This window comes from Ranitomeya imitator, chromosome 5 (genome assembly GCF_032444005.1).
Source record: "Ranitomeya imitator isolate aRanImi1 chromosome 5, aRanImi1.pri, whole genome shotgun sequence".
NCBI lineage: Eukaryota > Metazoa > Chordata > Amphibia > Anura > Dendrobatidae > Ranitomeya > Ranitomeya imitator.
Window position 1 is genome coordinate 33,555,165 of NC_091286.1, and position 14,187 is coordinate 33,569,351.

The 14,187-nt window shown below is 40.8% G+C and overlaps 1 long non-coding RNA gene across 1 annotated transcript in view; it reads left to right on the top strand.

Annotated features, from left to right (window-relative positions):
* LOC138681199 (uncharacterized) overlaps positions 1-12,128 on the top strand; it is a 41,112-nt gene extending 28,984 nt beyond the window's left edge. Inside the window, exons 2-3 of the long non-coding RNA XR_011321897.1 lie at positions 8,735-8,828; positions 11,884-12,128. This is a non-coding gene — a long non-coding RNA (uncharacterized lncRNA). The remainder of the gene's footprint in view (positions 1-8,734; positions 8,829-11,883) is intronic.
* Positions 12,129-14,187: the final 2,059 nt, after the last annotated feature.

Consider the following 14,187-nt stretch of genomic DNA (forward strand, 5'->3'; position numbering starts at 1 on the left):
TAAAAAATAACCTTGAGTTGACATACCCTTAAATAGGTTATCCACTACTTTATCATTGATGACCTATCCTTAGGACATCTCTAGGTACTGTTGCTATCTGTTTTTTTTACCTTGCCTCATTATACAGGGCCTTATAGGGTAGAACAGGGAGAGTTAACCTTACGATAGGTCATCAATGTTTGATCGGTCGGGGTCCAACATCCGGCACCCCCACTGATCAGCTATTCTCAGTGCCGGCAGAAGCGGCCGCCAGCTAGAACTGCTCGAATGCGGAGCAGGGTAATGTACATCTGCCTTGTATCCAAATCAGTAACCCATGGCCACTATCAGAAGACGGAGTAGCTCTGCAATCGAGCAGATCCAGCCACCAACATCGAGAATAGCTGATTGGCAGGGTGTTGGACCCCGACCGATCAGACATTGATTCACTATCAAAATAAATCTTGCCAAATCAGACAAGGTGATTTTCTGGATTTGTTTCCTCATTTTGACTCTCATAGTTGTGGTCTACCTATGATGTCAATTACAGGAATCTCCCATCGTTTTGGGTGGGAGAACTTGCACAATTGGTGGCTGACTAAATACTTTTTTTCCCCACTGTATATATACATATATATTTATACACATATACATACTATTTACTGTGAGGAATAATGCATATATGAGTGTGTGTATATATCTTTTTATTATTAATTATACATACTGTATATATATAAATATACATAAAAATATGTGTATAAATATCTATATTATACATACAGATTATTTACTCTCTAAAGGAGTAATGTGTACACACCGTATGTGTATATATGTTAAATCTAATCATACATATATATATATATATACGTATATATATATATATATATATATATATATATATATATACTGTATATATACACGCAAATCTGAGGAATTGTGTATAAATTTGTGTGTGTGTATATATATATATATATATATATATATTTATATATATATTTATTGGGAAATAAAGTCCACTTTTTGTCTAAGATTTTTTGTGCTGTTTTTCTTTTTTTTCTCTCTATTGTAAGGAACCATTGGATTGTTGGTTGGAAAAGCTTTGCACATTAACTGAGGTAAAAAGGTTTGGTGCTGTTCCAATTTTTCACTCTCTATATAACTACTGTATATATATGTTAAATGTAACTATACATATATATATGTAAAAAAATATATGCGTATCTGTACTATACATACACGTTATTTACTCTGAGGAATAATGTATAGATTCACATTATATATAATACTGTATATAAAAGCACAACCACACAAAGTATACATTATTCCTCAGAGTACATAACTTGTATGTATATATTATATATACACATATTTTTATGCATATATGATTAAATTTAACATACACACACCCTGCGGGTATACATTATTCTTTAGAGAGAGTAAATACCTTGCATGTAGGTGTGTATGTATGTATATATACTATTAAACTTTATATTAATATTCTTTTTCCTCCTCTTATCTAGTAGTACAGAGCGTTACTTACTCTCTGCACATTAGAAACTGGACGAACCTTCCAGAACATCCTCTGAGGTACTTTTGTTGCGCCGCTCACGAGAAGACACGCCCACAGAACGGCACTCAGCCAATCAGTTCCGTTCTGAGAACTGTTGCTGGAAGGATTTTGCACTGGAGCTCTCGCTCGCATTGCAAGCAGCAAGTCCCGCCCACAGAGCAACTATCATCCAATCAGATGACATCACTGGAAGACCGCGTAAAGTCTAGTAACGAGGGAGGGTCCGCCTACATGTACATACTTACCAATCAAATTAAGGCTAAGAAATATCATGTGACTCCAGGATACTGAAGCTTCAAGCTTTATACTTCTAGCGGTGGCAAACAGGAAAACACGCGCACTGAGCAATGCCCAGCCAATCAGATTAACCTCCACAGAGAGCATACGGCACCGTCTGTGAAATGATTCCTCGGTGTAAGACCCACCCCCAATGTCACCCAGCCAATCAGATTTGGAGTGATGCTCATGCTGGAGAGCAGCACAGGATTCTGGGTAATACAGTGTTTTTACAGCTTGGAGTTTTTTTTATCTTATTTTTTCTCATTTATATTTTCATACTGATTATTTGGCCCAGTAGGAATGTGCTGTTCTTCTATGTGGGGGATTATTAGTGCATTGGGACATTGTTATGCTGGGTGGTGACATTGAGTCTGATCACACAGTGGTGACGGCATGGAGACAGAAGACGATTAAAAGCGTAGCTATGTGGTTGAACAGGATACATGGGTGTTATTTGCAGAAAATGTTTTCTTTTATACGTTTTTTTTCAGTCATCTGTCCCGGATTTAGTGGCACAGTCCTCAATTTGTGGAGCTGGCTCCCTGTCCCGGGAGGTCAGGGTGTGTCCCATTTTCAGCAGCGTCTGCATCCTCAGTACACAGATGCAGCAGAGTAGAATGGTGGAGCCGACAGGTCTTTCTTTCACCATTCCTCCTCTACAGAGACTGGTGGTCCTGCCAAGACATACAGGTCACGTGACCTGATAAAGTCGCATGATCTGAAGGTCTTGACAGATTTTCAGATTCTAGGCCAGCAGCAGAGTCCAGTAACAGGAGCAGCGAGCAGAGTTGTGATACATGTGTGGGGATGTCATACTATATGTGGAGGGGTGTGGGGCATCATACTGTGTGGGGGAATGTACTGTAAAGGGCATCATACTATGAGTGTGGGGCTATGGGGACATTATACTGTGTGTGTGGGGCTATCAGCACATTAAACTGTGTGTGGGGGGCTATGGGGACATTATGCTGTGTGGGAGGTTATCAGCACATTATACTATGAGTGTGGGGCTATGGGGACATTATACTGTGTGTGGGGGGCTATCAGCGCATTAAACTGTGTGTGGGGGGCTATGGGGACATTATGCTGTGTGTGGGAGGTTATTAGCACATTATACTATGAGTGTGGGGGGCTACGAGGACATTATACTGTGTGTGTGGCTATCAGCACATTATACTATGAGTGTGGGGCTATGGGGACATTATACTGTGTGTGTGGGGCTATCAGCGCATTAAACTGTGTGTGGGGGGCTATGGGGACATTATGCTGTGTGTGGGAGGTTATCAGCACATTATACTAGGAGTGTGTGGCTATGGTGACATTATACTGTGTGTGTGGGGCTATCAGCGCATTAAACTGTGTGTGGGGGGCTATTGGGACATTATGCTGCGTGTGGGAGGTTATCAGCACATTATACTATTAGTGTGGGGCTATGGGGACATTATACTGTGTGTGTGGGACTATCAGCGCATTAAACTGTGTGTGGGGGGCTATGGTGACATTATGCTGTGTGTGGGAGGTTATCAGCACATTATACTGTGTGTGGGGGGGCTATGAGGACATTATACTGTGTGTGTGGTTTTCAGCACATTATACTGAGTGTGGGGGCTATGAGCACATAATACTGTGTGTGGGGGACTATGGGGATATTATTCTTGTTTGTGGGGATATCATACTCTGGTGGTCTGTGGGGACATGTGGGGGTATGAGCACATCATACTGTGCGTGTTAAGGGCATCATACTGTGCGTGGGGACATCATACTGTCCGTGGGGGACTGTGGGATACATCATACTATGTGTTGGTGGCTGTGGGGCATCATATTTGTTGAGGTGTTATACTGCGTGGGGAAATGTATTGTGGGTTCATCATACTCTGGCTGTGGGGCTGTGGAGACATAATACTGTGTGTTGGAAGCAAATGGTCCATCATACTGTGTGTGGGGGACTGTGGGGCATCATATCTTATGGTGCTTTGGGGGCATTATAACTGCATGGGGAAATGTATTGTTGTGAGGGCATCATACTCTGGATGTGGGGTTGTGGAGACATCATACTGTGTGATGAAGGCTGTGTGTGGGGGACTGTGGGGCATCATACCTTTTAGGCCTTTGGCGGTATTATACTGTGGGGAGAAATGTATTGTGGGGGCATCATGCTGTCCATGGGGCTGTGGAGACATCATGCTGTGTGTGGGGGGTTGTCAGGGCATCATACTGTATATGAGAGAAGGCTGCTCCTCTGTTGATTCAGCGAAGTACAGCATTATTCATGCATCTCGCAGGACATCATGACATGATGACATCCCGCCAAGCCAGCTAATCAAAATAGTAGCTTAGGGATGCCTGCTGGTAGGTTTAGGACTTCTGGTCTCTGGTCCATATACCACAGCCTGTAGATTTGGCCACTGGACCGGGATCCTGCAAATCGTTTTGTTCAACTCTACATCTGATGAGTGGCCCAAGGTGATCGGCTGTAAAATAAATGATTTTTGATACTCTATCTGGAGACATCTATGTGGCCACCTATTACAGCCTGTTAAGGGTTTTACTAGCATGTTATTATTTGATAGATGGAGGTCTGAGCTAAGCCATATCGGGCGCCTCCAAAATCAAACCTTAATGACCAAGCCCCTTTAAATATAAACACTATAAATATAATCAATTATAGTGATATAACCCAGTGTGCATGACTACTTTACTCTTATAAACCTTCTAACGTGGCCAGATGGACTATAGACCCCTCATGGGGAGCGGAAATGTTGCCTATTTTACCTGTCAATTTAAGCAGGTTACAGTACCATTCATAAGGGGGCTATTTTAGAGGGGCTGTCAGGGACTATGAAATAGATGACGTATCCTCAGGACAGGTCATCAATATAATATCAGTGGGGGTTTGAATCTCGGCACCCCCACCGATCAGCTGTTATGAGCTGCAGCAGCTACCGGATACTCATGGTGTTCGGCATCTGAACAGTACAGCTCTGCGCACTGGGTAGTGGCCATTCCTGGGTACTGCAGCTCAGCTCCTATTAAATTCAGTAGCACTGAGCTATAAGGATAGAGCATCAATTTGTCATTTAGAATTTCTGGAAATGATTGTTGTGGATTTTTCCCCGTTGACTTCTATAGGGAAGTAAAGATCTCAAATGAAGTCTCAAAGTTGTTGCAGATTATCGGTGGATTACCTGTGAAATCCAGACAGGCACAACAAAAAAAAATAATTGTACTCATCCAAACTTTTGTCACTCTTGTCTCCAACTCCACTCCCACTTTAAAAGTCAGATTGGGGAGTACAACAAAAACTATCTCCAGTTTTATAGTACCAGGTATAAAATAGTCACCCATTCACCCAGATTGGCGCCATGCAATAATACATTTTGCCTGTAGTGGCCGCTCTTAGTCACAGTCGTCACTCGTCACGGATGATCGTTGAGGATTCCAGATGCAGAATCCAACATGATCAGTTGAAAGTCAGCGGTTCTGTATTTAGAAAAGTCACCGTCCGGTGTAATACTGTGCTTCTCCTGTGGTGGAACAGCATTGGACACTTAGTGCTCGTTCACATGCTGCTTTTTTGTCTTGTTTTTTTTTTTTCAAGGGTAAAAAGTACACTTTACAGTACCAGGAAATGAGAATTTCTGAAATTTCATGCACAGGATGCTTTTTTTTCATTGTGGATTTGTTAAAGTGTTTTTTTTTTTCAAATCTGCAGCATGTCAATTCGTTTTTCACCCATTCAAATGAAGTTTAAAATGCAGGTTCAAAATCTTAACAAACTCATGTATTTTACCCAGAGTGTTTGCTTTAACACTCTGGTTATTGGTGCAGAAAAATCAGCTACGAATACTCAACGTGTGCATATGCCCAATGATGACTATGGGCAGATGGAATTTTTTAAGTGTTCGAAAACTACGATTTTTATCAAGCAGAAACCGCTTCGGGAAACCTCTTTTTTTTCATGCGTTTTTGGCTGAGTTTTGTTTTTTTCCTGAACCGTTTTTTTTAATTTAGAGCAGATTCTGTCAGTATTCGCTTCGAAAGAATAATTTTTTTCCCACCTGGCATTCTTCAAAACCTCTTCATTAAAAAAAAGAAACTCATATGACCAGCAAAGTGGATTTTACATACAAATGAATAGTTAGGATTTTCCAAGTGTTTGATGCATTTTTGAGATAAAAAAAAGTACCGTAATATAAAAACTTGTGAACATGGCCTTACCGCTGGATTTTATCTCAGAATACTAAGAGGAATTGTGATCATATATGATATACAGTATATATACAGTATATATGCGTAATATATATATATATATATTTATATATATGGATATAGATATAGATATATATATGGTATATATATACACTGCTTAAAAAAGAATAAAGGGAACACTTAAACAACAGAATATAACTCCAAGTAAATCAAAGTTCTGTGAAATCAAACTGTCCACTTAGGAAGCAACACTGTTTGACAATCAATTTCGCATGGTGTTGTGCAATTGGAAAAGACAACAGATGGAAATTATTGGCAATTATCAAGACACACTCAATAAAGGAGTGGTTCTGCAGGTGGGGACCACAGACCACATCTCAGTACCAATGCTTTCTGGCTGATGTTTTGGTCACTTTTGAATGTTGGTTGTGCTTTCACACTCGTGGTAGCATGAGACAGACTCTACAACCCACACAAGTGGCTCAGGTAGTGCAGCTCATCCAGGATGGCACATCAATGCGAGCTGTGGCTAGAAAGTTTGCTGTGTCTGTCAGCATAATGTCCAGAGGCTGGAGGTGCTACCAGGAGGCAGGTCAGTACACCAGGAGATGTGGAGGGGGCCATAGGAGGGCAACAACCCAGCAGCAGGACCGCTACCTCCGCCTTTGTGCTTGGAGGAACAGCCAGAGCCCTGCAAAATGACCTCGAGCAGGCCACAAATGTGCATGTGTCTGCACAAACGGTTAGAAATTGACTCCATGAGGTTGGTCTGAGTGCCCGATGCCCACAGATGGGGGTTGTGCTCACAGCCCAACATCGTGCAGGACGCTTGGCATTTGCCACAGAACACCAGGATTGGCAAATTAGCCACTGGCGCCCTGTGCTCTTCATAGATGAAAGCAGGTTCACACTGAGCACATGTGACAGACGTGACAGAGTCTGGAGACGCCATGGAGAGCGATCTGCTGCCTGCAACATCCGTCAGCATGACCGGTTTGGCAGTGGGTCAGTAATGGTGTGGGGTGGCATTTCTTTTGAGGGCCGCACAGCCCCCCATGTGCTCACCAGAGGTAGCCTGACTGCCATTAGGTACCGAGATGAGATCCTCAGACCCCTTGTGAGACCATATGCTAGTGCACTGGGCCCTGGGTTCCTCTTAATGCAGGACAATGCCAGACTTCATGTGGCTGGAGTGTGTCAGCAGTTCCTGCAAGATGAAGACATTGAAGCTATGGACTGGCCCACCCATTCCCCAGACTTGAATCCGATTGAGCACATCTGGGACATCATGTCTCGCTCCATCCACCAACGTCACATTGAACCACAGGCTGTCCAGGAGTTGGCAAATGCTTTTGTCCAGGTCTGGGAGGAAATCCTTCAGGAGACCATCCGCCAACTCATCAGGAGCATGCCCAGGTGTTGTAGGGAGGACATACAGGCACGTGGAGGCCACACACACTACTGAGCACCATTTCCTTGTCTTGAGGCATTTCCACGGAAGTTGGATCAGCCTGTAAGTTCATTTTCCACTTTGATTTTGAGCATCATCGTTCCAACTCCAGACCTCCGTGGGATATTAGTTGTAATTTACATTGATCATTTTTAGGCTTTATTGTTCTCAACACATTCCACTATGTAATGAATAAAGATTTACAACTAGAATATTTCATTCAGTGAGATCTAGGAAGTGAGATTTTAGTCTTCCCTTTATTTTTTTGAGTAGTATATATATATATATATATATATATATATATATATATATATATATATATATATATATAGATAGAGTACAGACCAAAAGTTTGGACACACCTTCTCATTTAAAGATTTTTCTGTATTTTCATGACTATGAAAATTGTACATTCACACTGAAGGCATCAAAACTATGAATTAAAGGGACACTGTCACCTGAATTTGGAGGGAACAATCTTCAGCCATGGAGGCGGGGTTTTTGGGTGTTTGATTCACCCTTTCCTTACCCGCTGGCTGCAATATTGGATTGAAGTTCATTCTCTGTCCTCCATAGTACACGCCTGCGCAAGGCAAGATTACCTTGTGCAGGCGTGTACTATGGAGGACAGAGAATGAACTTCAATCCAATATTGCAGCCAGCATGCAGCCAGCGGGTAAGGAAAGGGTGAATCAAAAACCCAAAAACCCCGCCTCCATGGCTGAAGATTGTTCCCTCCAAATTCAGGTGACAGAGTCCCTTTAATTCATAGTTTTGATGCCTTCAGTGTGAATGTACAATTTTCATAGTCATGAAAATACAGAAAAATCTTTAAATGAGAAAGTGTGTCCAAACTTTTGGTCTGTACTGCATATTTATTTATTTAGTTCTGTTTCCAGCATTATACAAGGATGCGAAATCTGTAGTCGGCAGTAATAATAATTGTCCAACATGATCATCCCCTTCAAGATAACACATTTTATCCTGTGCCACATATAAATAAATAAATATTATTTTAAATATATATATTTACTTAAAATATAAAAAACAAAAAAAATATAAATATATATATACTGTATATATATATTTTTTCTGTTTCCAGCATCATACAAGGATGTGAAATGTGTAGTCGTCAGTAATAACTTACAGAGAATAGATCACTTTACATCATCGGGTTACAGAAAAGACTTTTTGCTACAAAGGGGTTTTAGTGGTGGATTCTTCTCTCGTTTTCTCTCTTTACACAGAACCCAGCTGATTTTAGGAGAGTTGACAATTCACATCCTGGATAAATCTCTCCTTTTCTTCTCCGGCATCTGATGTGCTGACAAGCTGCATCAGGTACTGTGTGCGAGCGTGATGAGATAATGCTGTGTTTGGGAGGTGAGGGTTACAGCGGGTCAGCTGAGTTCCTTTGCTTCGCTTTGCATTCAGACACTTCTAGAAAGGCTCAATGTGAGACAAACACCCATTACACATAACAGTGGGGTCAGCGCCTGATTACTCTCAAAATCCTCCCTCTGTGAATAAACCTATTTCTTTCTATTCAGCTTTTTATTTTTTAAGAAAAGGAAACTCAAGAAAAAAAAACCATTATGACGTAAAACGATTTGTTAGTGTATTAAAGAATGCAGTTTTAAGGCCATGTAGACCTTCACACAATTTTTTTTTTAATTATTCATTTGCTTCCTAAATGTAAAATTATGTTTTGTTTTTTTTATTTCCATTTTTACTTTTTTATTATATGGCAGAGTGGAGAGAGGGGGAAAGTGCTTACAGTCTCAGGGAGGGCAGAGAAAACAGGCTATAGAAAAGGACGAATGCACTTGCAGAAAGAAAATAAGCGCATGATAGAAGCTGTGCTGAAATATGAGCCAATGAATGAAAAGAGCGATCTGTGGATACACGCAAAGCTCAGATCCAACCTATATTACAAGGAGAGATACTCCCACAGGAGAAAAATGTGAAACTCGGATCAGGCTGCAAACCGCATCTGGAAATGAATGAAGATAATCAATAATATAAAATTATCAGCTATCCAGCAGATAGGTGATACGTTGTTAATAGGTGGGTGTGCCATCACTGGGACCCCCAGATACCGGCAGAGCGAGCAGCAGGTCTCCTACCTGACGCCGATCCTTTCATTCTCTATGAGGCGCCACTCACCAGCACCAGGAGGAATGAATGAGGTGGTGGTCCGGGATTCGCATTGCTGCTCCATTCTAACTAGGATAAAAGTAGCCTATCCTGCTGATCGGTGCTGTCCCAATGGTCAGACCCCCACCAATAAACAAGTTAAGAACTTATTTAGTACTTCGCTTTCTATTTCCTCAAGTGTTCTTTCCATCCTTCACCAGACGATTTAACCTTTGACCTTTACTTCTACCTTTTACTAATTTTGCCCAAGGCCACAGTCACCTCTTGACACTTAGGCACCACTTTGTCCATTTATCCATATAATGACAAATGAGCAAATCCAATTAACACCAAGTCCAATATGTTCGTGTATAAACGTACAAAAATAACACTTTTTTTCCTATTCAATCTGCGTATTTTCAGTTTCTTTTGTCTTTTTTTCCCTATGACTACCATTAACAGTTTTCAATTTTTTTTTTACATTTTTAATGTAGATTTTGAGTTACGGTAGATGCAAGTGGACTACGATACGTGTGGCGTTGAAATTGAAGAACTTGACACACGCCAACTTAAATGAACGTGTCAGATTAATATTAAATTAGGTCCAATACCCACAACCATATTGTCGCTCATTACAGTCTGTACAGGCACATGGTTCATGCACAGTGGGTAAAGTAAGTATTTGATACGCTGCCAATTTTGCACGTTTTCCCACCTACAAAGAATGGAGGGGTCTGTAATTTTTTATCATGGGTACACTTCACCTGTGAGAGACAGAATCTACAAATAAAATCCGAAAATCACATTGTATGATTTTCACATAATTAACCCATTCACCCCTGGGCCATTTTCCGTCTTTGTGTTTCCGTTTTTTACTCCCACTTACTTTCCAGAGCCATAACTTTTTTTTTCCGTCAATATGGCCATGTGAGGGCTTGTTTTTTGCGGGATGAGTTGTACTTTTGAACGACACCATTGATTTTCCAATATAATGTACTGGAAAATGGGACAAAAATTCCAAGTGCGGTGAAATTGAAAAAAAGTGCAATTCCACAATTTTTTTTTTATTTTTTTTTACCATATTTACCAAATGCTAAAACTGACCTGCCATTATGATTCTCCAGATCATTACAAGTTCGTAGATAGATTCCAAACATGTACAGGTTCTTTTGTATTTAAGTGGTTAAAAAAAATCAAAAGTTTGTTAAAAAAAAGCATCATTTTCAGACACCTGTAGCATCTTCATTTTTCAGGACCTGAGGCTGGGTTAGGGCTTATTTTTTGTGCACTGAGCTGATGCTTTTATTGATACCATTTTGGTGCAGATAGAACATTTTGATCGGCCGTTATTGCATTTTAATGCGATGTTGTGATGACCAAAAAATCATAATTCTGCTGTTTTTATTTTTTTTCTCGCTACACCGTTTACCAGTCTGATTAATTCTTTATATACTTTGATAGGTCGGGCGACTCTGAACGCGCCGATACCAAATATGTGTATTTTTATTTTTTTTAATTGTTTTATTTTGAATGGGGGGGGGTGATTTAAACTTTAAAATATATATATATATATATACATATATATATATATATATATATATACTCGTATATATATTTAACATTTATTCTTACTATACACTTGCCTCAGTAGTCTCCATGGCACTAGAAGCTGCAATCATTCGACCAAATGTTCTACACAGAGCAGGGCTGCGGCAGAAATGCTCACTTGCTATGAGTGCCGATTAATGGGTGGCGCTCATGGCGATCCGGCAATGACAACCACATGGGTCTCGTGCTAATCCATGTGACACGGACGCCGATGGGCAGGGTTTGTGGCCCGCTTCCAGCGTGTGCATGTTAAATGCTGCTGTCGGAGTTAGAAAGCGGCATTTAACATGTTAATAGCTGCGGGTGGATCGCGATTCCACCCGCAGCTGTTAGGGGCTCATGTCAGCTGATCAGATCAGCTGTCATGTGCCGGAAAAGGTGCCCGCACCAAAGAGGGGGAGGGGACACCTGACGTACTGTAGTACTTTGGATGCCATAATACACACCATGTTTGGAGGCCAAACAGCATTGCATATCACCCTAAAAAAAAAACATAGCAACCATAGCAACAGTGAAGTTTGGTCTTGAGAACATCACGGTGTGGGGCTGTTTTTTAGTACTCTGCATTAGCAAACTTCATATAATTAAAGGGAGGATGAATGGGCAAATGAACCGAGACATTCTTAATAAATAATATGCTGCCTTTTACCAGGATGATGAAGATGAAACAGGTGGACATTTTGGTAAGACAATGATCCCACAGTCAAGGAAACTCTCAATTGGTTTCAGAGAAAGAAAATAAGGCTGCCAGAATGGCTGAGCCAATCATTGGACCTGAATCCAATACAACATTTATGAAAGAAACTGAAGCTCAGAGTTCATAGAAGGAGCCCATGGGACCTTCAGGATTTGAAGAGTGTTTGTGTGGAACAATGGGCCAAAACTGAAACTCATATATTAAATAGAGTCATTACAAACAGAGTGATCTATTTCAAGTGTTCATTTTTGTTTATGTTGATGATTATGGCTTACAATGAAAACCCAAAAGTCATTATCTCAGTAAATTAAAATAATTAACAAAAAACACCTGCAAAGGCATCCTAAGCATTTAAAAAGGTTTCTTAGTCTGTTTCGGTAGACTTCACAATCATGGGGAAGACTGCTGACCTGACAGGTGTCCAGAAGGCAGTCACTGACACACTCCACAAGGAGGATAAGCCACAAAAGCCCAACATCATACAGGGAGCAGGGAAAGGGATTAGTGGTGCCTCACCGGAATCCAAATGAACACAGGTGCCAGGAACAAGTGGCTGGATACCACTCAGCAGCAATAGCAAAAAAGGAAAAAAGTTCCAGCACCTGGCATCTCTATATAAAATCTTCAGTATTTTATTCTCATGTCAAGAAAGAAAACATCATGCTGGGACGCAGCCCATAAAGGCCTGACGCGTTTCAAACCTTGGCCTATGACTAAGAACTTTGTTTGAAACGCGTCAGGCATTTTTCCAGGATAACCTTGTATGTGGCTTGATTCATACGTCCTTCGCAAAGAACAACCTTCCCAATTCCAGCTGTATACACTCTGATGAATTTTTGATGTCTAATGCGACTAAACCAATTTGTACCAAATTTAGCACATAAGTAAGCAGGGTCTTTGAAAGGTTTACACCAGGTTTCAGCTCTCAAAAGACCTACTAGCCCCCCAAAAATTAATACAAAAGCGTTCTCTAGATATTCGCCAAAAAACATAAGTGATCAAATATTACTTTGCAGCCAAGACACTGGACCAATTTTCCGACAGTTTACCATATAGGTAAATTAGGCACTTTGGAAGGTTTTACACCGGGTTTCAGCTCTGTTACCTAATGTTCTCAAGGCATTTGCCAAAAAATGGAATATGAAATCAAATATTAATTTACGGCCAAACGATTGGACCATTTTGCATATGAGAAAATCAGGTTTTAAACCTGTTTTCAGTTCTCTAGAACCTACTAAACTTGAGATATTTGCCCAAAAAAGGAACACCAACACAAATATCGGTAACAAAGTTTTTAACCATGCACAATACTGCCCTGGTCTGGCTGCCACAGAGACCTGGACCGGATGTCGGACCAGGGCGGCACAATTTGTTTTGCTCAACTCTAATAGATATAAATATACATGAAAATACATTTTATTTATTATATATTCCCTGTTTATGATTTCTGGCACTAGGATCTTGATTTAGGACCAAATCACAATATTAGCAATGCTTATGATTACCTGGGAATAAAACTCAGAACTCTGCCCAAATTCTTTTGTCTCACTGCAGAACATACATGTCAAACTCTGGCCCAAGGGCCAAACTTGGCCTGCATGGTGATTATATTTGGCACACCACACCAGAACCACCGCTATATGGGGCCCATAGTTCTGTATGGAGGACTATTTGAGGCTTATTATTCTGTATGGAGGACTATGTGGGGCCATTATACTGTATGTAGGACTATGTCGGGCCCATTATTCTGTATGGAGGACTATGTGGGACTTATTATTTTGTATCAATGATGATGTGGGGCCCTTTATTCTATATGGAGTACTATGTCAGGCCCAGTATACTGTATAATGGTTGGCCCGTGACTTTGTCCCAAGTTTTTCATTTTGGCTCTCTGTATGTTTGAGTTTGACATCCCTACTGTAGAACCAAATGGTTTGTTGGAGCCACCACATGCCCCTTTTGGGATTTCAACATTAGGGCATAAACCCTGCGAGTTCACCGCAGCTATGTCCTGGGTGTGATAAGCTTTCTGCTGCCTTTACTTTTTAGAAGACGATAGAACACAACTTTAGTCGAAACATCTTTAGAATTGTGAGCAAAATTACTCGACAGGGGTGCACTTGACGAATATAATATGTGCTGCACTTCTTTAACGTTCGGGCATAGGCTCAGTTCATAAATCTTCTAAAGGTCTTTTTCTCTGTCTGTCCTTTGGAGAAAAGTGATCATTTATTTGCTTTATTTCCAGTAACTGAAATT